Source organism: Bos javanicus, chromosome 3 (genome assembly GCF_032452875.1).
Source record: "Bos javanicus breed banteng chromosome 3, ARS-OSU_banteng_1.0, whole genome shotgun sequence".
NCBI lineage: Eukaryota > Metazoa > Chordata > Mammalia > Artiodactyla > Bovidae > Bos > Bos javanicus.
The window spans coordinates 99,532,259-99,557,598 of NC_083870.1; the positions used below are offsets into that span (position 1 = coordinate 99,532,259).

At 44.7% G+C, this 25,340-nt stretch overlaps 1 pseudogene; it reads left to right on the forward strand.

The window, feature by feature from the left end:
• The first annotated feature begins 6,516 nt into the window (after positions 1 to 6,516).
• On the forward strand, positions 6,517 to 18,631 carry LOC133245050 (cytochrome P450 4A11-like; annotated as a pseudogene).
• The last annotated feature ends 6,709 nt before the right edge of the window (positions 18,632 to 25,340 follow it).

The following is a 25,340-nucleotide window of genomic DNA, read 5'->3' on the forward strand; positions in this document are numbered from 1 at the left end:
CTCAGCTTTGTCAACAATCGGTTAGATATCTGGGCCTAATCATATCAGAAGGGACTAGGGCCATAGGCCCTGAGAGAATTAAACCTATACTAAATCATCCCCTACCTATGACTTTAAGACGATTGAGAGGATTTTGGGGAACCACAGGTTACTGTCGCATTTGGATTCCGGGTTACGGGGAACTTGCCCGGCCTTTATATAAACTTATAGCTGAAACTCAGCAGGCCCAAACCAACAAACTGGTTTGGTCTCCAGAAACTCAAAAGGCTTTTAAGGTTCTTCAGACTGCACTCCTGCAAGCTCCAGCTCTGAGCTTGCCCACAGGGTCAGAATTTGTTTGTCACTGAAAGAAAAGATGTGGCATTGGGAGTTTTGACACAACCCCGAGGGCCTCACCAGCAACCTATTGCTTATCTAAGCAGAGAATTAGATGTAGTTTCACGTGGGTGGCCCCACTGCCTAAGAGTAATTGGGGCAGCGGCTTTATTAGCACCTGAAGCTTTAAAAGTAATTAATGGATGAAACCTTACTGTACTGACTTCTCATGATGTGAGTGGAATCTTAACTTCTAAGGTTAATATTTGGATGACAGACAGTAGGCTTCTTAAGTATCAGTCATTGTTGTTAGAAGGACCAGTAACTAAGCTTAAAGTTTGTGGAAATTTAAATTCTGCCACTTTCCTTCCTGAGAAGGAAAATGAAACACCTGATCACGATTGTTCTCAATTCCTAACTTTAAACTATGCAGCTCGGGAGGATCTAAAGGATACCCCATTAGACGATCCTGACATGGAAATATTTACAGATGGCAGTTCTTTTGTTCAGGATGGAAAGCGTAAAGCAGGTTACGCCGTGGTGACTGCTAAACAGGTTTTGGAAGCAAAATCTCTCCCCCAGGGAACCAGTGCTCAGTTAGCGGAGCTTGTGGCTCTGACCCGAGCTCTAGAATTAAGCAAAAGGCAGCGGATGGGCCTGATAATCTATGTGAGTCTACTTCTGCTGACTCCAAAAATCCTGAGTCTGCCATTTGATCCTCAAGACAATGTCTTCCTGTCCTGGGCTCACTCCTATGCTGCATTCCACAATCGGTCTAACTGCTGGTCTGCAGAGCGCTCCCCTCTTCATCAGTGGAAGACTTCCCGTGGTGGACATCCCCACTTCAAGGAAAAGACTTTCTTCAAGTCTGTGAATACCTTCAACAACAATCACATGCGATGCCTCTTCTTCATCTGATGACATCTACCAACCCTAAAATGGACTGGTGCAACACGTTGCACTTTAACTATGGACATAATGTGACTTTTAATTTTGATTTTAACTTGTTTTAATGACTATGTTGCCTGCATCTGTAATTGTATAACTGGATTTGTTTCTAGCCGCATGAAAGCTTTTAAGTTACAAATGGTTGCTCAAACTCCTGCTACTGCTGTAGCTTCCTCCAGCTACTATTTGGGGCCCCTGGATCAGATATCCTCAATATGAGGATTAGGAGAATATGTTGCCTCACCAATTTAGGGACAACACCCCTTGTCAGCTCAGAAGCAGTTATGGAACAAGAACGACACCCCTTTTCCCTAGGCAACATAATTCCTCTAAAAGAAAAGGGGGGAATGAGAGTCATTTCCTAGGCAGGTTGATAGGGAGTCTAGGGGTCCCCAAGGAGAGAGGGGTCTGGAATTCTCAAGGAGGAAGAAAGGACAAACTTTTTTTTCTTTCTCCACATTCCTTAGGATTATATAACAATAATGTATCCTGCCTAAGGACAGTCTTTGGATTAAACCTTCTGTTATCTTAAAATGTAAATTATGTGAGTAGACCTGGTCTTTACAAGGATGTATCCTGCTTGAGGGCAGTGTTATCTTAAAATGTAAATCATGGGAGTAGGTCTGATGAGGTCTTTACAACCTCCAGACATTCTTTGGATTATATAACTTCATTGTTAACACTAGCAAGCAGGTACTCTTTCTGCCCCCTTCTGATGCCTATGTCAGAAGCTTTCTCTATCTCCTTTATACTTTAATAAAACTTTATTACACAAAAGCTCTGAGAGATCAAGCCTCGTCTCTGGCCCCGGATTGAATTCTTCTCCTCCGGGGGCCAAGAATCCCGGTGTCTTCACTTGATTCAACAACAACCTTTCAAAAGGTTTGGTAGAACTCACCAGTGAAGCTGTCTGGTCCTAGACAATTTGTTTATTGAAAGTTTTTGATTACTGATTCGATCTCCTTACTACTAATCAGTAAGTTTAGGTTTTCTCTTTTCTTCATGTTTCAGACTTGGTAGGTTGTACGCTTTTAGAAATTTTTCCATTTCTTCTAGGTCATAAAATTTGTTGGCATGTAGTTATTCATAGTATTCTCTTATGTACATTGTATTTCTGTGGTATCACTTGTAACATCTTTTTTTTTTTTTTCTTAGTGAGTCTAGGTAAAGTTTCCTCAGAAAAAAGCAACAAGTTTTAACACAAGTTTTAAAAAATACAAGTTTTTTTTTTCTTTAAGAACAGGTTGCAACAAACAGTGTATTAAAGGCTCCCAAGCAGAGTGTAAAATTGTTGATTATATAATTGTGTTCTAACATAGTATAAAAGGGAATTTCTAGAACTACTCCTGCTACAACTGTAGTACTTCAGTGAAGTAGGACTGAAACTGGTGTTGGATCCTCTATGGCTGATGGAAAGTGAGGGGTATTGTCCAAAGTCAGCACATTTTCTGGTTGCAGCTCAAAGTAAACCTATTGGTAGGGAAATAGTATAATTAAGATCTAGGATAAAACTTGATTGATATTCTCATGTATTTGAATGGAGAAGTAATTATGTATTGATATTGCAAAACCAATCATTCCAGTGTGATCATAGGGCTTCCCTGGAGGCTGAGACAGTGAAGAATCTACCTGCAATGCAGGAGACCCAGGTTTGATCCCTGGGTCAGGAAGATCATCTGGAGGAGGGCATAGCAACGCACTCCAGCATTCTTGCCTGGAAATTTCTATGGACAGAGAGTCCATGGGGTCACAAGACCCAGAAAAGCCCTCAGTGACTAACCGGTCATTGCAATGTGATTATGAAAATGTGCCTAAGGGTTGTTAATTAGCCTCAGTCACAACCAGGAGGTAGGTAGGAGAGGATAAGACAAGGGACTGGGAGGGCCGGAATGGCTCAGGTTCTTAAGTATGGTAATGGTCAGCAAGCCCACAGGACAAAGTCTTGTTGTGTAATAATCACATGGTTCCTGGGGAAAAGCCAGCTAACCTCTCAGGTCTTGACCCCTCACCCAGTCCAGGGAGCTCACTCCTCTTCAGGCCCTGTGCTGGTAACCTCGGGTCTGTCAGACACCCCTTCCTTAAGGAGATCTCAGGCTGACCTGGCAGCCCTGCCCTTAGAAGACAACAGCTGTTCCTTCCTGAGTCTCCCTGTTCTCCAGGCTGAGCACCTTCAGCTGTTCTCACAGGCTTCCCCATGCTTCCCTGCCCATTCTTCAATCCCATCCTCCCTGCCTGGACCTGAGCTTGCCTTGGACACAGACATCAGTCTGATGAGTCAGCCCTGTGGGTCCACTGTGTGTGGAGACAACAGACAGGAATCTAAGATGGTGTCAGGTCAAGGAAAAGAGGCTCACCTGCTGTGTGGGGAGTTACGTCAGGAAGAGTAGGCCAACTGGCTTGATTTTGTGAAACACAGGACTTTGTTTAAACTGACATTCCCAGACAGAATGACCAGCCTCAAGGATGGCATCTGGCAAAGGGTGCTGATATTTGACTTGTGCCCTTAAATTGGGTCTGGTTATCTCTGGGCGTTCTTCCCTCATACAGTGTGCTGTGAGTTTCCTGGGGCTGAGGTATCATCTCCTCCCTGTACCCCTGAACTCAGCAGAGAGACTGACCTGGAGGGATGCTCAGCCCAGGTGTGTGGAGAGAGAAAGAGAAATGAGCCACTTGCAGGCTGGGGAAGTGCAGCATCTACCCCCCCTGAAGGAGGCAGCACTCAGCCCTGTGGCGGGTCGGGGCTGGGGGGTAGAGAGGGTGAGGGCTCACCGTGGGGCCAGTCTTTTCAAGAGAAGGAGTCTCAGTCATTATCAGCAGAATGGAGGTAAGACGGGGACTGTTAGAATCAGCCACAGAGAGATGCCAAAGCCCAGTTTGTTCACGGATGTTGTTGTATTAGATTTCCAGAGTATTTTGATTTTCAGAACTTGTGGTCTTTTTTTGGGTGCAAATGTCAATTTTCTGAGCTAAGGGTTGACACATGGAACCAATAAAACATTTTCACTGATGTTCCCATTTCACCGACGGCCATTACGTAATAAATAGACTCTGTAAGTAGACAATTTCTCTTATGTTGATTGTATTACTCATAGTGCTTTGATAATGGCTCAGATGGTAAAGAATCTGCCTGCAATGCAGGAGACCTGGGTCTGATCCCTGAAACGGGAGGATCCCCTGGAGAAGGGTACAGCTACCACTCCATTATACTTTGGAGTATATTGGAGAATTGCAATACATAGACGAATTCTAAGGACAGAGGAGCTTGGCAGGCTGCAGTCCATGAAGTGGCAAAGAGCAGGACATGACTGAGCTACTAACACAAACACATGGTACTTAATCATTTGTCAATATCTGCTGGTCTAATATAGCAATTGCAACCAAATACTTCTAGCTCTTATAATAGATTTTTTTCAATACCTGTGTTATTGGCTCAGTTAGAAATTAGAATGCCAACTTAATTGGGTTGAACAAATGACATGCCCAGGAAGAAGGATTTGCAGGCATCTGGCTTTCTTGGACACCGAGCAATCAGAAAAAAAGACCAGGTCCTCTGGGTCCACCAGAGGAGATCCAAGAAAACTAGGTAACATAGCTGGAGTGTTAGGAGGCTCCTAAAGGTCAGTTCCTGCACTGGATCAGTAGAACAAGACAGATCAAATGATGGTCGTGACTTTGGAGCACAGAGCAGCCCCCAGAATGCACTCAAGCAGGACATGTCTCAGGTCAGGGTGGGATTGTCAGCCCGCACTAGAAGAGGAGCTCCATAAAGGCAAGGATTCTGTTGCTTACTGCTGAATCTCTTGCTCCTAGGATGGCAATTCATCCAAAGTAAGTCCTCAACATATAGGTATCAAATAAATGAATAACTGAGCTCCTCTACCCACCTACTCTTTCATGTACTTGGCATCCACTGTGGTGGAAACATTATGGGATGTCTGCCCAGCTCATTTGCTCTGAGATCTCTTCCCTCAAAAAAGGTGGGTCTTTGGAAGGCCTATTCACCCCAGCCACAGTTGATTGTAACAGATGGACCACTTGGCCATGATATTAGAATCAGAGTGTTGGAACAGGATTCAACAGGTCCCCTCAGGCTTAAGGGTGGCAGAATGGGGAAACGTGCCAACCCCAGAAGAGTAAACATTCCGTCCTCCACTGCCCAGACTCTGCCCAAGGACAGGGACTGTGTCTGTTGATTCATGACTGTATCACCAACTCCTAGAAAACTGTCTGTTTAAGGTAGAGCCTCCTTAGACACTTGCAGAGGGATGACTGTGTGGATGTACCGAGAGAAGGAATGGGAGACACAGTCCTGGCAGCCCTCCAGTCCCTGGTTCTCCCCTTCCACACCCTGGCTGCCCCTGCCCTCATGCTCTGTGAGATGTCCCTGAGCCCCAGCTTTATTTTTGTGCTTTCTTCTTTCCTACATTAGCTATGATTCTATCTGACACTTACAAACAGAATTTTGTATTAAAACTCACTCATCACTCTTACATGTACTCATTCCTTCTTCATGAACTTATTGCTTCTTTGAAAAGTGAGGCTTAATCTCTATGAACATGCTCTACACTCGCTCTAAAAACAGGGATGATAGATATGAAAGACAAGCCTGTCAACATGATGCCAAGCGTTTAGAACACTGAATGGAAACATGATAAGAGAGGCACCCAGGGAGTCTTGAGAATCCTAGGAAGGGACACCTTGGGGTCAGCAGCTTTGGGCTTAAATGATCTCACCTGGGTATATATCCTTTACATGGGTTTCCTCATTCTTCAGTGAAACAGGATCAAGTAATATTCCCCCCTCATACAGGTTTGCCTTAATTTTACATAAGCCTATGAAAATGTTTTGTACTCCATGGAGTTAATCCCTGAACATTTATCAAGCATTCACTGTGTTTAAAGTTCTAATGGCAGTTCTGAGTGAGAAACAAACAAGGAAACTAAATCAGATCTTAGGCCAAGTTCTGGAGAGATAGTAGAAGTCTGGATCAGAGTCTGACTCAGCAGTTCTAGTCTTTGATCTCTGTGGATACCCTCAGAACCATCTCGCCATGCCTGTGCAAACATTCAGCCTTACCTCAAGCACTTGACCTTGAAACAGAGTTGCTGCTGTTTTTTATTTTTTGCTCTTGTTATAGTTCCAAAGGAACAGAGTCAGCAACAACTTCTGAAAAGGACAGAGAAATTCCCATTTATTTGTCCTCAATTTCCATGGGTGAGCAAGGTTAGCCCTGTGACCTCTGACCCTAACGGCATGAAGGTGGTCCTGCCAAGGACAGGTAGAATGAAACCCACATGCCAGCAGGAGCAAATATTCCCTCTGGAGTACATGCCCTGGGTCTGTGAAATTCCAACAGAGACTGGCCCTTCATCATCAGTATGCGACTCTCTACCAGCCATCCTTGAAGCCTGAGAGAGTCAGGGATGGGAGGTAAGTTCATAGTGGGTGAGACAGGTCGATAGCTGAGAATCATCAGGAAGGGAAGGCCGTTCATAGTATTATTATTATTAAAAATAGTCATGATAGTAGCAACAACTCTCTGTAGTGTTTTCTCAGATCTAAAGAATAAGAGATAACAAGTACTATTAACATGAACTCTTATTAAGCACCAGATGTGTTCCCCATTCACCACAAATAGAAAAAGGCTGCAGGTAGCAACGAAGACCCAGCACAACCTGTGTTTAGCACAACAGACTAAATTAATTTTTAAAATTTTTAATTAAAAAAATAACCCTATAAGCTGCACAATTTTATTCTTCATATACTAGAAAGGAGGGGATTCTTTCATGATGTATCACTATGGATAAAACTTCTGAGATGTCTCAGTTTTCTTAATTTTTTCTGTACAATAAATAAGTAATAACGACTATCAAAGGAAACAGATTTTTAAATGTTTTCAGAATGTGATCATACTTCAAACATATATGAGTTTTTATAACTCATTTTAAAAAACTTTTATTCCCATGCAGTTGATTTACCTTGTTCTGCAGTGTTAGGTGTACAGCACAGGGATTCAGATTCCTTTCCCTTACAGCTTACTACAAAATATTGAGCGTAGTTCCTCGTTTTATACTGTAGGTTCTTGTTTCTCCTACTCTTTTTTAACCTTTATCTCAAACTGTCACATCTAAATGGTACAGCAATTTTGGAAATTCACTTGCTGGAAATGTACTGGCCTTCCTGACTTTTCCTGTCACATACCTCCTTCTGACAATCTGGGTTCCTCCTATGCAGTCCCCAGTCACTCCTCTGATCCAGTCTCCCCGACCCCCACACACATCCATCTGTGGTCCAGGGAATGGTACTTTCCTGTTGGAGGGGCAGATGTGGTTCCAGTACTGGGGGATGCTGACCTCAGCCTTCCACCATGACATCCTGAGGCCCTCCATGGGGCACATGGCCTACTCTGTCCAACTGATGGTGGTGAGTCCACCTCTCTTTCATCTGCACATATCACACCAAGCTCAATCCATAGTTCACTCTCAAACAGATATATCTGTCAAACATCCATCAGACACAGCCCCCCAGAATAATGCGGTCAATCCCAGAGACACACACGTCACACACTGGAAGTGCACAAACACATTGTCAAATGCTGAAACTCTCTTCTACAGCCAAGCCTGTTCCCTCTTGCAGACACATGGACACATTATTACCCATCTTATGTGGCACACACTTCAACACACATATGCTACTGCCATATAGAGGTAAGATTTGCAGCTATGATGGGGCTGCATCTGGGCCCCCAGAGTCCTCAGCTCTGGCTGGGAACCACTGTTCTGGGACAGATTCAATTATCAAGGGGAGAAAGTCTCACCTGCAGAAGGAGGGAGAGCTGGAGAAGGAGAGGAAATGGAGGCCCTTGGACTTCCTGGACATCCTCCTCTTTGCCAGAGTGAGTGTGGGCAGGAGGGGCCTGAGCCTTTGGGCAGAAGCACACAGGAAGGGCAGACCCTGCACACTGGCCCTGCCTCCACAGATGAAGACTGGGAGCAGCTTGTCTGACAAGGACCTCCATGCCGAAGTGGACAAGGTCATGTTCAAGGGTCAGGAGACAACAACCAGTGGCATCTCCTGGATCCTCTATTCTCTGGTCTCCCACCCTGTGCATCAGCAGAGGTGACAGAAGAGATCCAGAGGCTCCTGGGGGATGGTGCCTCCATCACATGGTGAGTGTCCTGGAGATGGAAGAATCCTGTCCCACCTAGGTAGAGAGAATCCTGGTTGTCGAGTCCTGCCTGCCCTCAGGTGGGCTTCCTTTCAGGGACCATCTGGACCAGATGCCTTATACCACACGTGTATCAGGAGGCACTGAGATTCTACCCACCAGTACCAGTTATTGGCAGAGAGCTCAGCAAGCCCATCACCTTCCCTGTTGGACACTCCTTACCTGCATGTATAAACTTCATCTCACCACTCGGCTAATCACTCTGTAGGACCACGTGGTAGATCAGAAATCCACGTGTGCTTTTCTAGTTGTGTGATGACATGACTATTGTACCCAACTTAAGGTAATTATTTACTCTGTAAAGTCACTTGCTCATTGGAAGAAAAGCTATGAGTAACCTAGACAGCGTATTATAAAGCAGAGCCATTACTTTGCCAACAAACATCTGTCTAGTCAAAGCTATGGTTTTCCAGTAGTCATGTATGGATGTGAGAGGGACCATAAAGAAAGCTGAGCACTGAACTGTGGTGTTGGAGAAGACTCTTCAGAGTCCCTTGAACTGCAAGGAGACCAAACCTGTCAATCCTAAAGGAAATCAGTCCTGAATATTTATTGGAAGGACTGATGTTGAAGCTGAAACTCCAATACTTTGGCCACCTGATGCGAAGAAATGACTCATTAGAAAAGACCCTGATGCTGGGAAAGATTGAAGGCAGGAGGAGAAGGGGACAACACGAGTCTGAGCAAGCTCTGGGAGTTGGTGATGGACAGGTAAGCCTGGCGTGCTGCAGTCCATGGGGTCACAAAGAGTCAGACACTACTGAGCACTGAGCAGCTGAACTGAGCTAGGATAAGGTGTGTGAAATGCATGACACAGAACATGAACACAGCAAAAGCTCAACAAACAAATGTTTGCTCCTGAATGTCATCTTGTAATAGGCCCTAAAATTCTAATTCCTTGAGATGTGAAGGCTTCAGAGAAGAGCAGACAGAAGCCAGAGGTGTGATTCTTCCATATGGGGTCTAAATATAGGAAGGAGCTCAGGAACTCCACTGTTATGGGTCAGATGGCCCAGTCTCTGAGGAGCCCTCTGATGGATGGCAGAGAACAGTCAATGATGAGGTCTGAGAGCCCTGCCATGGCTGGAGGCTACCCATTGGCTCACCTCCAAGTGGGTCTGAATTCCAGCCCTGCCACTCCTAGTTCTGTGATCATAGACACATCCCTTACCTCTTGGAGGCTCAGGGGCTTCATCTCATCACAGGGACAGGACTACCTTCCTTGAAGGCTGTGTGAGGATTAAATGAGTTATTGCACATTCCCCAAGGGCCATGATGGCACTTGATAAATATAGGTTGTCACCTGAGTTGCTCCTAAATGTAACCTGTGAATTATTTTACTTCTCAATTTGGGGCCATGGTTAGCTAGTCCTAATCTGTGCTCATGTGCTTTGTCATGCCCAGACTGCCTGTCTTGCAAGACCACCATTTCTTTTAGAGTGATGGAAATACTGTTGCAGAAGTTGGTCTGTCAAGAAACCAAGCACCGCATTCGGAAAGTCGGAAATTTCAGGTTTACTACGCTGGTGAGCCCAGAGGAGTTAACACTTCCAGTTCTGAGGCTTGAAAAACCGAGTTACAGAGCTTTTATAGACAGGGCATGACACCAGACTTTAGTGGGCATCTCTAACTCTTTATAGGCTAGTTCAAACTAGGGGTGTCCTGCAGGCAGAAGCAGCAGTTAGGACACAGCAGGGGAGATGCCTGACCTTTCCATAAACATGGTTAAGCATGATTACAGGGGCTGGGTAATTGACATGGGTGATGGAAGTAAGTTTCAGCTGCTAGCATTGTAAGTTTCTGTCTTTCTGAAACTATGTAACTTACATGACTTTGCAGGAGCTAGCTGAGTTGCAGAAGCAGAAAGAGCATGAGGTTATTTCCAGCTGGGTGCAAGGTTTTAAATTTTCCTCTTCAGTATGATGACCAAGGGAGAAGGGGATTGGATGCTCTCTCCATACCAACTCCTTCGCCTGCTCCTGCTCTGGGATACTTGTCCCCTGGTGGATTGGTGGGAGGAGTTTGACCTCACTTGTCCTGGCCCTGGTACTCTCTCTTCAGGTGTTTGACTCATCCTAGTCTGCACCAGGTCCTGCTGGACACAACCATGCCTTCCTCCCCTTCTCAGGAGGATCGGGTGAGGCCTTTGTACTTGGGGAAGAGGTGTGACTGGTTGCTACCCCATGTGTGTGACTGTCTACATTCATATGAAGTACACACAGTTATGTTCTTGTATGCTGATGTGTTTGTTAAGAAGGCATGGGTCTCCATGTATAAGAATTGCATCAGGGCCTGCCATGGAGATATTGATCTCCTGACATCCACAATGATTGGCCACATTTCCATGTCAGTGGCCTGTCCAAATTATTCTTGGATTTTGGTCACTTTAAGAGTATGATTTTTAATTTTAGAAGTTTTCATGAAAGTTGAACTTCAGATGTTTGTTTTAACAATTATCAGTCATCTTTAAAAGTGGTTTTCTCTCTTACCACATTCCTAGTCCAGCGCACTGCCTTTTCTGCTTAATTCACCAACTAGCCCCTCTCTATATCTGTCCTGTTTGCATGAGCTTGGATTTCCAGCTGCCCTCCATGCCCTGAGGTTTCAAGTCAGGTCTGTGATCAGTTACAGTTGCCATTTGAAGAAAGTTACACAGTCATGTGTGTGTTCTCTATTTCTGTAGTCCATCCCAACAAAATTTTGGCTGTATATTCCTATAAGCATTACACTTCTCCCAGCTGCTAAAATTCTTTTTGTGTTCAGTTCAGTTCAGTCGCTCAGTCGTGTCTGATTCTTTGTGACCCCATGAATCGCAGCACATCAGGCCTCTCTGTCCATCACCAACTCCCATAGTTCACTCAAACTCATGTGCATCGAGTCAGTGATGCCTTCCAGCCATCTCACCCTCTGTCGTCGCCTTCTCCTCCTGCCCCCAATCCCTCCCAGCATCAGGGTCTTTTCCAATGAGTCAACTCTTCTCATGAGGTGGCCAAAGTACTGGAGTTTCAGCCTCAGCATCAGTCCTTCCAATGAACACCCAGGACTGATCTCCTTTAGGATGGACTGATTGGATCTCCTTGCAGTCCTAGGGACTTTCAAGAGTCTTCTCTAACACCACAGTTCAAAAGCATCAATTCTTAAGTGCCCAGCTTTCTTTATAGTCCAACTCTCACATCCATATATTACTACCGGAAAAACCATAGCTTTGACTAGATGGACCTGAGAGAGTCATTCCTAGGCAGGTTGATAGGGAGTCTAGGGGTCCCCAAGGAGATAGGGATCTGGAATTCTCAAAGAGGAAGAAAGGACAAACTTTTTTTCCTTCTCTACCTTCCTTTGGATTATATAACAATAATGTATCCTGCCTGAGGACAGTCTCTGGATTAAACTTTCTGGCTAATTCTGTTATCTTAAAATGTAAATTATTGGAGTAGACCTGGTTTTTACAAGGATGTATCCTGCCTGAGGACAGTCTCTGGATTAAACCTTCTGGCTAATTCTGTTATCTTAAAATGTAAATTATGGGAGTAGGTCTGGTGAGGTCTTTACAACCTCCAGACATTCTTTGGATTCATTGAGATCAGATCAGATTAGATCAGTTGCTCAGTCGTGTCCGACTCTTTGCGACCCCATGAATCGCAGCACGCCAGGCCTCCCTGTCCATCACCAACTCCCGGAGTTCACTCAGACTCACATCCATTGAGTCAGCGATGCCATCCAGCCATCTCATCCTCTGTCGTCCCCTTCTTCTCCTGCCCACAATACCTCCCAGCATCAGAGTCTTTTCCAATGAGTCAACTCTTCTCATGAGGTGGCCAAAGTACTGGAGTTTCAGCCTCAGCATCAGTCCTTCCAATGAAATCCCAGGGCTGATCTCCTTCAGAATGGACTGGTTGGATCTCCTTGCAGTCCAAGGGACTCTCAAGAGTCTTCTCCAACACCACACTTCAAAAGCATCAATTCTTCGGTGCTCAGCCTTCTTCACAGTCCAACTCTCACATCCATACATGACCACTGGAAAAACCATAGCCTTGACTAGACGAACCTCTGTTGGCAAAGTAATGTCTCTGCTTTTCAATATGCTATCTAGGTTGGTCATAACTTTCCTTCCAAGGAGTAAGCATCTTTTAATTTCATGGCTGCAGTCACCATCTGCAGTGATTTTGGAGCCCAGAAAAATAAACTCTGACACTGTTTCCCCATCTATTTCCCATGAAGTGGTGGGACCGGATGCCATGATCTTCGTTTTCTGGATGTTGAGCTTTAAGCCAACTTTTTCACTCTCCACTTTCACTTTCATCAAGAGGCTTTTTAGTTCCTCTTCACTTTCTGCCAGAAGGGTGGTGTCATCTGCATGTCTGAGGTTATTGATATTTCTCCCGGCAATCTTGATTCCAGCTTGTGTTTCTTCCAGTCCAGCGTTTCTCATGATGTACTCTGCATAGAAGTTAAATAAGCAGGGTGACAATATACAGCCTTGACGAACTCCTTTTCCTATTTGGAACCAGTCTGTTGTTCCATGTCCAGTTCTAACTGTTGCTTCCTGACCTGCATACAAGTTTCTCAAGAGGCAGGTCAGGTGGTCTGGTATTCCCATCTCTTTCAGAATTTTCCACAGTTTATTGTGATCCACACAGTCAAAGGCTTTGGCATAGTCAATAAAGCAGAAATAGATGTTTTTCTGGAACTGTCTTGCTTTTTCCATGATCCAGCAGATGTTGGCAATTTGATCTCTGGTTCCTCTGCCTTTTCTAAAACCAGCTTGAACATCAGGAAGTTCATGGTTCACATATTGCTGAAGCCTGGCTTGGAGAATTTTGAGCATTACTTTACTAGCGTGTGAGATGAGTGCAATTGTGCGGTAGTTTGAGCATTCTTTGGCATTGCCTTTCTTTGGGATTGGAATGAAAACGAGACAGCAAAAGAGACACTGATGTATAGAACAGTCTTATGGACTCTGTGGGAGAGGGAGAGGGTGGGAAGATTTGGGAGAATGGCAATGAAACATGTAAAATATAAGGTAGGAAACGAGTTGCCAGTCCAGGTTCGATGCACGATGCTGGATGCTTGGGGCTGGTGCACTAGGACGGCCCAGAGGGATGGTATGGGGAGGGAGGAGGGAGGAGGGTTCGGGATGGGGAACACATGTATACCTGTGGCGGATTCATTTTGATATTTGGCAAAACTAATACAATTATGTAAAGTTTAAAAATAAAAAAAAAAAAAAAAAGAAAACTGACCTTTTCCAGTCCTGTGGCCACTGCTGAGTTTTCCAAATTTGCTGGCATATTGAGTGCAGCACTTTCACAGCATCATCTTTCAGGATTTGGAATAGTTCAACTGGATTCACTGGAGAGTATATAACTTCATTGCCAACACTAGCAAGAGGGTACTCTTTCTGCCCCCTTCTGATGCCTATGTCAGAAGCTTTCTCTATCTCCTTTATACTTTAATAAAACTTTATTACACAAAAGCTCTGAGCGATCAAGCCTCGTCTCTGGCCCCGGATTGAATTCTTCTCCTCCGGGGGCCAAGAATCCCAGTGTCTTCACATGATTCAACAACCTTTCAGACCTTTGTTGGCAAAGTAATGTCTCTGGTTTTAATATGCTGTCTAGGTTGGTCATAACTTTTCTTCCCAGGAGTAAGCGTATTTTAATTTCATGGCTGCAGTCACCATCTGCAGTGATTTTGGAGCCCCCCAAAATAAAGTCTGTCACTGTTTCTCCATCTATTTGCCATGAAGTGTGTGTGTAATTGTGCATTATTTTCATTGTTGTATAGGAGAAATCAACATAACACTGTAAATAAATTAACCTCCAATTGAAAAAAAATTATTGACACAGAGCTTGAATGCAACAAAAGCTCAGGAAACAAATGTTGACCCTTCTATATAGTCGTATGATGGAGCCTAAAATTCTAATTCCTTGAAACATGAAGGCTTAAGAGAAAAGCAGACAAAGGGGGAGGCATGGTTCTTTCATATGGGGTCTAAGTAAAGAAGGGAGCTCAAGGACTGCACTGTTATGGGTCAGTTGGTCTGTTCTCTGAGGTGCCCCCTAGTAGATGGCAGAGAGCAGCTGATCATGTATCTGAGAGCCCTGCCATGGTTGGTGGCCACCCACTAACTCACCTCCCAGTGAGTCTGAATCCCAGCCCTACTCCCTCCTAGCTGTGGAATCATAGACCCAACCCTTAACCCCTCTGAGGCTCAAGTGCTTCATCTGCTCATAGATATAGGAGTGCTTGCCTTGAGGGCTGTGTGAGGATTAAGTGAGTTACTACATATTCCTCAGAGTCATAATGACACTTGATAAATGTGAATTGTCACTCAACTGCTCCTAAGTGTAACCTTGAAGTTCTTTTACTTCTTAATCCTGAGCCCTGATCACCTTCTCCTAATCAGTGCTCATGTGCTTTGTCATTCCCCACCCACCTGTCTTCAAGAGCATCATTTCATTCAGAGTGATGGAGGGTGCTCCCATGGTGGCTCCCAGGACGTTTGTGAAGACACTCATGCCCTGCACTATGGGACCATCAGGCTTCTCTCTCTCCTCTCTGCCCCACAGGAATCATCCTCCCCTCTCCTTTTATGGGCTTCATCACAACCCAAAGGTGTGGCCAAACCCAGAGGTACAATGGTGGTGGGAGGAGGAGATGGGATGCTCTCTCCACAACAACCTGTCCTCCTGCTCCTGCTCTGAGATTCTTGTCCCCTGGTAGATTGATGCTAGGAGTTTGACCCCACATGTCCTGGCCCTGGTGTACTTTCTGCAGGTGTTTGACCCATCTTGGTTCACATCAGGTTCTACTCGACACAGCCATGCCTTCCTGCCCTTCTCAGGAGGATCCAGGTGAGGCCTCTGTACTGGGGGAAGCAGATGTCACTGGTTGCTACCTGCTGTATGTGACTGTCTACATTCATATGTGGAGCATGAAGTTCTGTTTTTGTATGTTGATGTGCTGAGAAGGAGGCCTGGGTCTCCATGTACAAGAAAGCCTTCAGGGCCCTCCATAATGGCGTTGACCTCCTGATGTCCACAAGGATTGACCTCATTTCCATGTCAGTGGCCAATCCAAAGTATCCAGAGTTTTCCTCACTTTAGGAGTATGACTTTTTAGCACTAGAAGTTTTCATGAACGTTAAACTACACATTTGGTTAGCACAATTTCAGTCACCTTAAAAGGTGATTTTCTCTGTTCCCGCATTCCTAGTTGGTACACTGCCTTTCTGTTTAATTCACCAATTTCCCCTCACAGTATCTGTCATGTTTGCATGGGTTTGGAACTTCAGCTTCCTTCCATGTATAGGATCAGCTACAGTTGTAGTTTGAAGGTTTCACGGTCATGAGTGTGTTCTCTATTTCTGCAGTAACTCCGATAGTTTTGACTGTGTATTAATATAACCATGACATATTTTCCTGTTGCCAAAATTCTATATATAATAGCAGAGGTTATATACCATAGTCCCAGATTCTACAGAGTCTAATGTTAGTAAGAAAAGGCGTAAAGTGGAGGACAATCAAGTCTGCTTTGGGGAGTGTATTGCTGATCCTGCTCATGGTGCCAACTATCTTGCTGTTCACACTGTGCACACTGTTTGCTGAGCCCAGGGTAGTCAAGGCATGGGCTAAGAGGCTGGAAGAAGACTGGAGGAGCCATAGGAACTGCAGACACATTTATTCTCTCCTGGCTGGCAAGGCTGCCATAACACTGCCTGTCTCCTTGCTGATGCAGCAGCTGTAGCAGCAGTCATAACATAACCATAAGGCAGCCAGAACACAGTCAGAACATAACCTCGTATAACATAACCATGATGTTGCTCCAATATAGCCCCAATGCAGCAGGAGCCAGGGTTTTCTTGGTGAAACTAATTAAGGTGTACCACACACCGCCCCCAGGGCCTTTTCAGGTGGAGCTTATATAACAAAAGTAGCCCCAGTCCAAGCGAGTACCATGTGAAGTGTGAATGCAGTGCCATACAGTGATCTCATCTGTTACATAATCATTGTTTACAAACTGTGGGGCAAGAGCAAGAGGCCACAGGGCAAGAGAGCCTGACCATGTCATCTTGGTTAATTTGCTCTTTCCCTACAGGTGGAAAGCTTCCTTGTATTTGACAGAAGCATTTGAAAAATCCCTTGCATGTAAAGTATAAAGCACCCTTGAAATAGCTGTTAACCTGGATGATACACTCCTAAATGATTGCTGTGAAATCGTAAAGGCTACAAAAAGTTTGGCTTCCCTGGTAGGTCAGTTGGTAAAGAGTCTGCCTGCAATGCAGGAGACCTGTGTTTGATCCCTGGGTTGGGAACATCCGCTGGAGAAGGAAATGGAACCCACTCCAGTATTCTTGCCTGGAGAATCCCAAGGACTGGTGGGAATCCCATGGGCTACATACAGTCCATGGCATCGTAATTTCAGTGACTTTGTAACTTAGTAGAAACAAGTTTTTTCTGACTCTACAGTTCTAGGAAATTTTCAACTGTGAATCAACATTCACAGAACAGCTTTGAAGCAAATTGTCTTCCTGAATTGCTTCTAGGATTTGGTTTACACCACGGTCCAGTCCTTCCTTGTAGACATGGCTGCACGTCATGCAGCTGCCACTAGAGGAAAGGCACTAGGCAGCTTGATTTTAGGTCAGAATGAATATTTGTTATGCTCTCAGTCCATTTGAGTTATTTTCAATTCAATTAATATTGTTCACATGTGAAAGTATGTATTAAGCGTGTCTCCGTGTGCCAAGACCTGTGCTAGGAGATGGGAACACAGGGATGATAATGCTGTCCTCCCCCAGGGCTCACTGTCAACAACATGTCTCCTCAAGACAGACATCATTCACACATCCACTCTTTCACTCATTCATTCCTTGGGCAGACTGTGGAGGATCCACGATCCGGCACTGTGCTGGACACTGGATGTGCTGTGTCCTTGAGTTACACCCATGGTGCCTTCAGGGTCCAGAGTGGGAAGAGGTGCAGCCAGCAGAGGGGGTGAGGGTGGTGGTCACTGGATGGAGCCTTGAGCATGAGGATGGTAGAGGCAAGGGGCGGGGACCTCAACCGTCTCTGAGTCAGGAAGACGAGAGGGACAGATCCCAGGTGAGTGAGGAAGAATCCAGAGAGGGCTGTGATGCCACTGAGGTACTGGGACGTGTGCTCCCTGTGATGCGGAAGATAGCAGGCCTGGAGCTACTGTGGGTTTAGAGGGAGGGGAGGAATGGAGGCTGAAAAGGCCAGATGAGGAGCCCAAGGGATGGTTAGGAGGGTCATTTCTGAATTAGAATGGGAAGGTTCCAAAGGTAGATTGACCAAGGAGGTGAAGGGAGACAAGAAGTCAGATCATTAATTGGGAGGCAAATGATCAGCAGGTTCAGGGTCATTAACCCTTGTCCTCTCTAGGAAGGCTCCCTGTTGCCATTCTGATTCCTTGCACAACCCTGTCTTATCATCTCTTGGGACTGAACAGCCTGTTTTTCCACCATAGGTGGTAAGGTCCCGAGAGGGTGTCTCAGGACCCCTGCCCCCTACAGTGCCCCGGGCTGACCTGAAACCAGGAATTGCCCATGGACGAGTGAATAAAGTACTAGTTCACATTTTGATCCACTTGACTTGACTCTGTGGCTTAGAGCACTGATGCCTCCCTACAGGTTTCCTGCTGAGAGCAGGAGTAGGAAGTTGGAGATAGTCCTTGGAGAGGTGGGCTTTGTCTTAGGTCAGGGGGAGAGTTTGGCCCAAAGCTTCACTGGCAAGTTCATTGTGATGAGTAAGGAAGGGATCAGGGCTGGGCCATGTAGAGGACAGCCCTGAATCCCTGTGCTCAGCAGGGGTTAGAAGCCTCCACTGTCTTCCTTTTCCCCTCCTTACCCAGGAACTGCATCAGGAAGCAGTCTGCCATGAATGATGCAAGGTGGCCGTGGCCCTGACCTTGCTTCGCTTTGAGCTGTCATCGGATCCCTTCAGGGTCCTTGTGCCTGCTCCAGTCATGGTGCAGAGATCCAAAAATGGGATCCACTTTCAACTCAGGAAGCTCTCTGATCCAGGTGGGGACAAGGACAAGCCCTGAGGGCCCCTGCCCGCCATCCTGTCTTGCTGTCACTCTCCCTGTCCTTGCCCCTTTGCCCACTTCCAGCTTTGATCTGCCTGCCTGCCAGCTTGCCTCATCTCCTGCCTCCTGCCCAGCAGCACACTTTCTGCCCTTCTCCTCTCACCTTTCTCCAGGCTCTCTATCTGCTGTCTCTCCATCTGTCTCTGACCCCCTGTATCTCTCACTGTCCACTTAATCCTGATTGCCTGCTCTCCTCCAGCATGTCTATTCTCTCCTGTGTTTTTTCCCTTCTGCCTGCCTGTATACCTGTATTCACTTCTATTTTGATGCTACAATAATTTGCCTCTGCCTTAGGGACTTAGAACAACACAAAGTTATCCTCTGATGGTTCTGGAGTGAGAAGTCAGAAATGGGTTTCCCTGGACACAACCAAGATGTTGGAAGGTCCCCTATCCAGAGACCTAGGTTAGGATTGCACTTTTTGCTGTTTTCACATCTGGAGCTGCAATCCTTGCATTCCTTGGCTCCTGGGCCCTCCTCCACATTCAAGTCCTGAGGCATCTACAAATGTCCCTCTGCTTCTGTCTTCACATAATCTTCTCTTTTATCAGGACTTGTGATTTACCTGGGTAATTCAGATAAAACAGGCTTGTTCTGGGGTTTTGGGAACTAGGACGAGGACACCTGGGGAGCCATCACAGGACCTGCTAAATCCTGTGTGACTTCTTTGCCCTGTGCTCAGCTCTCTCCCATGTGTGAGATGGGCCTACCCTTGTTTCACTCACATGGCATCCTCTTTCCCCATCTCTGCATAAAGTTCACAATATCATATGGAGTGTGTATGTCTGCTCTGAAAGGAATTGGATGAAACAGAAGAGAGATAAGTGGAGGGAAGACAGCGGAGAGGAGGAGGGAAAATGACACCTGCTCTGTGGGGCTGGAACCCCAGCAGGGAGAGCATGTCCAGCCCCCTTGCAGCCTCACACTCTGGGGTCCCTCATGCCCCACACCCTGCCTGGCATCTGAGGCCCCCGTGACAGCTGAGTCAGGAGAAAGGGCTTGTCTCCAAAGGCTCAGAGGGAAGATGCTCACACCAGCACCTGTCGGGGAAGGAGCCTCCTGCCCTTCTCTGGTAGCTTCCTCACCACATCTGTAGAGGGGCCCAGCCAGCACCCACCCTGTGCTAGCAGGGAAGACTTTATAGACTTGTCCAGGCACAAGGGTCTCCACTCCAGAAGAGATTTAAGCAGAGCCCAGCCTGGCCATGTCAGGCAGCCTCCTGGCAGCCCTTCCTCACAGGCAAGGCCTCAGGCTCTTCAGAGGCCAAGAGTGGACGCCTGTCCTGGAGGACCTGAGAGGAATTAGCTGGGCACAAGCCTTGGCTGTTGCGGGGGTATGTCAGACTCGAATCCAGGACAGCTGGTGTCACCTCTCCCACAGGACAGCACCTTGGAATCCCTGACATGTGGACTGGCCACTCTGTGTGAGGACAGGCTTCTTCAGCCCTGCCATTCCTGGAGACCATGTTGGGGCCTGTCCTCCTGACCCTGGGCACTGACCAGAAACAGGCCCCTTGTACTCCACCTCTAGCCTTTCTGCACCCAGCCCTGCTACCTTATGGCTCTGCACACAAGTCCTCTTCCTCCCACCCCTGCCCTTCCTAGCCCAGGGCCCTGGTGCCAGAGGAGACGTCCCTTCAGCCCTGTGCTGTGCTGTGCTGTGATTGCGCCATATGCCTCCTGAAGGGACATCTCCCCAGCCAGTGCCTGAAGCTAGGGCCTTGAGACCAGTTCTCCTGCAACTGGTTCCTAGGTCACTAGGTTAGTTCATTATGCTCCAAGAAGGGGCCAGATGGACACTCTGTGTTTGACTGGAGGTGGGGAGGAAAGTTAGTTTGGAGTATCCTGGGCAGGAAACTTGGCAGGTTCCCCAGTGTCAGGGAGTCAGAAAGGCACAGACTGGTCACTCTGAGAGGATGAGATTATGGTCCCTCACTCTCTTCACATAGCACTGAACCACATTGCTGAACCAATAAAGGAAAGTTTCATTGTTCAGGGTCTTAGGGGAAGGGAAGGCAGAGATCTGAGAGGAACCCAAAAGGGTTGTAGGTTGGGCTGGGAGTTGGTTGAGTGTAGGTGCTTACCCACCCTTGACCTTTAGTTTGGACAAATGTCCAACATGTGGCCCGATCTGTTGTGTGTGAACTACCCTCCATCATGAGTTCAGACAAAGGAAGATGGTGTTGGGATCCCAGTTAAGCTGGTAAGGGAGCAGTTTGGAGGAAAGACTCAGAGTTGGAAAACCAACCTATGGTTACCAAATGGAAAAATTAGGGGCAAGGTAAATTAGAGGCTTGGTGTTAACATATCCACACTACTATATTTTAAGAGATAGTTAGCAAGGACCTACTGCATAGCAGGGAAATCTACTCAGTATTCTGTAATAACTATATGGAAAAAGAACCTGAAAAATGCATATATGTACATGTATAACTAATTTCTTGGCTGTACACCTAACACATTGCAAATCAACTAGATACCAATATAAATTAAAATTTTAGTTTAAAACAGCAACAAAAAATTGCAGCTAAACACCATGAAACATCAATTGAAATCCAGAACATTACAGAGAAAATTTCACAGAGAACTGACATATGTTAAAAACATAAGATGACTGCACTTATTGGTATTAAAATTAACCATACTTGCTGCAGTGCCTCATTAAATATTTATTTGCAGCCCAGAAGAGCACATCATACATATGTATTATTTTGGTCTGGCACTTCAGAAAGACTCATCTCACAATTAGTCCTTCTCTTAAACTGTAAGCCACATACAGAAATCTCCCTTGACGCCTGAAGACAAAATAATGTAGAAGCTTTTACAAGAAGGTTAAAGAACAGATGGGTAATAGATTTCACTGAACACTAAAGCATAACAAACTTACTAGAAAGGAAAATGTTGCCCAAGCATGGTTCAAATGCAATATACTGAATGAAATTTCTGTGTCAGGTATTTTTTTTCTTTCAAGTTTTATTTGAGAACAATAGGAGACTAAAAAGCCTGTCTCACAATTTTTTAAATTTATTTTTTATTGAAGGATAATTGCTTTACAGAATTTTGTTGTTTTCTGTCAAACCTCAACATGAATCAGCCATAGGTATACATATATCTCCTCCTTTTTGAACCTCCCCATCTCCCTCCCCATCCCACCCCTCTAGGTTGATACAGAGTCCCTATTTGAGTTTCCTGAGTCATACAGCAAATTCCCGTTGGCTATCTGTTTTACATATGGTAATGTAAGTTTCCATGTTACTCTTTCCATACATCTCATCTTCTTCTCCCCTCTCCCCATGTCTATAAGTCTATTCTCTATGTCTGTTTCTCCACTGCTGCCCTGTAAATAAATTCTTCAGAACCATTTTTCTAGATTCCGTATATGTGCGTTAGAATATGATATTTATCTTTCTCGTTCTGACTCATTTCACTCTGTATAATAGGTTCCAGGTTCATCCACCTCATCAGAACTGACTCAAATGTGTTCTTTCTTATGGCTGAGTAATGTTCTGTCAAGTATATGTACCACAACTTCTTTATCTATTCATCTGTCGATGGGTATCTAAGTTGCTTCCAATGTTCTAGCTATTTTAATAGTGCTGCAATGAACAATGGGATACATGTGTCTTTTTCAACTGTGGTTTCCTCAGGGTATATGCCTAGGAGTAGGATTGCTGGGTCATATGATGGTTTTATTCTCAATTTTTTAAGGAATCTCCATACCATCTTCCATAATGGCTATATCAACTTACATTCCCACCAACAGTGCAAGAGAGTACCCTTATCTCCACATCCTCTCCAGAATTTATTGTTTGTAGACTCTTTGATGATGGCCACTCTGACCGGTGTCAGGTGATATTTCATTGTAGTTTTGATTTGCATTTCTCTAATAATGAAAAGCAGAGACATTACTTTGCCAACAAAGGTCCATCTAGTCAAGGCTATGGTTTTTCCAGTGGTCATGTATGGATGCAAGAGTTGGACTGTGAAGAAAGCTGAGCACCGAAGAATTGATGCTTTTGAAGTGTGGTGTTGGAGAAGACTCTTGAGAGTCCCTTGGACTGCAAGGAGATCCAACCAGTCCATTCTAAAGGAGATCAGCCCTGTGTGTTCTTTGGAAGGAATGACGCTAAAACTGAAACTCCTGATACTTTGGCCACCTGATGCGAAGAGTTGATTCATTGGAAAAGCCTCTGATGCTGGGAGGGATTCAGGGCAGGAGGAAAAGGGGACAACAGAGGATGAGATGGCTGGATGGCATCACTGACTCAACGGACGTGGGTTTGAGTGAACTCTGGGAGATGGTAATGGACAGGGAGGCCTGGCGTGCTACGATTCATGGGGTTGCTAAGAGTCAGACACGACTGAGCGACTGAACTGAACTGAACAGAACTGAATAATGAACTATGTTGAGCATCTTTTCGTGTGTTTATTAGCTATCGGTATGGCTTCTTTGGAGAAATGTCTGTTTAGTTCTTTTCCCACTTTTTGATTGGGTTGTTTGTTTTCCTGGTATTGAGTTGTATGAGCTGCTTGTATATTTTGGAAATTAATCCTTTGTCAGTTGTTTCACTTGCTGTTATTTTCTACCATTCTAAGGGCTGTCTTTTCACCTTGCTTATAGTTTCCTTTGCTATGCAAAATGTTTTAAGCTTAATCAGGTCCCACTTGTTTATTTTTGTTTTTATTTCTGTTACTCTAGGAGGTGGGTCATAGAGGATCTTGCTTTGATTTATGTCATTGAGTGTTCTGCTTAAGTTTTCCTCTAAGAGCTTTATAGTTTTATAGTTTCTGGTCTTACATTTACATTTTGAGTTTATCTTTGTGTATGGTGTTAGGAAGTCTTCTAATTTCATTCTTTTACATGTAGCTATCCAGTTTTCCAAGCACCATTTATTGAAGAGGCTGTCTTTTCCCCATTGTATATTCTTGCCTCCTTTGTCAAGAATAAGGTACCCCTAGGTGTATGGGTTTATTTCTGGGCTTTCTATCTTGTTCCATTGGTCTATATTTCTGTTTTTGTGTCAGTACCATACTGTCTTGATAACTGTAGCTTTGTAGTATAATCTGAAGTCAGGAAGGTTGATTCCTCCAGCTCCATCCTTCTTTCTCAAGACTGCTTTGGCCATTCGGGGTCTTTTGTGTTTCCATATACATTGTGAAATTTTTGTTCTAGTTCTGTGAAAAATGCCATTGGTAATTTGATAGGGATTGCATTGAATCTGTAGATTGCATTTGGTAATATAGTCATTCTCACAATATTGATTCTTCCTACTCAGGAACATAGAATATCTCTCCATCTGTTTATGTCATCTTTGATTTCTTTCATTAGTGTCTTATAATTTTCTGTGTACAGTTCTTTTGTCTCCCTAGGTAAGTTTATTCCAAGATATTTAATTCTTTTTGTTGCAGTGGTGAATGGGATTGATTCCTTAATTTCACTTTCTGATTTTTCTTTGTTAGTATATAGAAATGCAAGTGATTTCTGTGTATTGATTTCGTATCCTGCAACTTTGCTAAATTCATTGATTAGCCCTAGTAATTTCCTGATACTATCTTTAGGGTTTTCTATGTACAGTATCATGTCATCTGCAAACAGTGTGAGCTTTACTTCTTCTTCTTCAATCTGGATTCCTTTTTTATTTTTCTTCTCTGATTGCTGTAGCTAGGACTTTCAGAACTATATTGAATAATAGTGGTGAGAGTGGACACCTTTGTCTTGTTCCTGATCTTAGAGGGAATGCTTTCAGTTTCTCACCATTAAGAATAATGTTTGCCATAGGCTTATCATATATGGCCTTTACTATGTTGAGGTAGGTTCCTTCTGTACCCATTTCTTAAAGAGTTTTAATCATAAATGGGTGCTGAATTTTGTCAAAGGCTTTTGCTGCATATATTGAGATTATCATGGCTTTTATCTTTCAATTTATTAACATGGTGTATCACATTGATTGATTTGCATATATTGAAGAATCCTTGCATTCCTGGAATAAACCCAACTTGATCATACTGTATGAGCTTTTTGATGTGTTGCTGAATTCTGTTTGCTAAAATTTTGTTGAGGATTTTTGCATCTATGTTTTTCAGTGATATTGGCCTGTAGTTTGTGTGTGTGTGTGTGTTGTCTTTGTCTGGTTTTGGTATCACGGTGATGGTGGCCTCACAGAATGAGTTTGAAAGTGTTCCTTCCTCTGTAATTTTTTGAAAGAGTTTTAGAATAAGCATTAGCTCTTCTCTAAATGTTGGTTCCTATCACTTCATGGCAAATAGATGGGGAAACAGTGGAAACAGTGGATGACTTTATTTTTCTGGGCTCCAAAATCACTGCAGATGGTGATTGTAGCCATGACATTAAAAGACGCTTACTCCTTGGAAGGAAAGTTATGACCAACCTAGACAGCATATTAAGAAGCAGAGATATTACTTTGCCAACAAAGGTCCATCTAGTCAAGGCTATGGTTTTTCCTGTGGTCATGTATGGATGTGAGAGTTGGACTGTAAAGAAAGCTGAGTGCCGAAGAATTAATGCTTTTGTCCTGTGGTTTTGGAGAAGACTCTTGCAAGTCCCTTGGACTGCAAGGAGATCCAACCAGTCCATCCTAAAGGAGACCAGTCCTGGGTGTTCATTGGAAGGACTGATGCTGAGGCTGAAACTCCAATACTCTGGCCACCTCATGCAAAGAGTTGAGTCATTGGAAAAGTCCCTGATGCTGTGAGGGATTGGGGGCAGAAGGAGAAGGGGA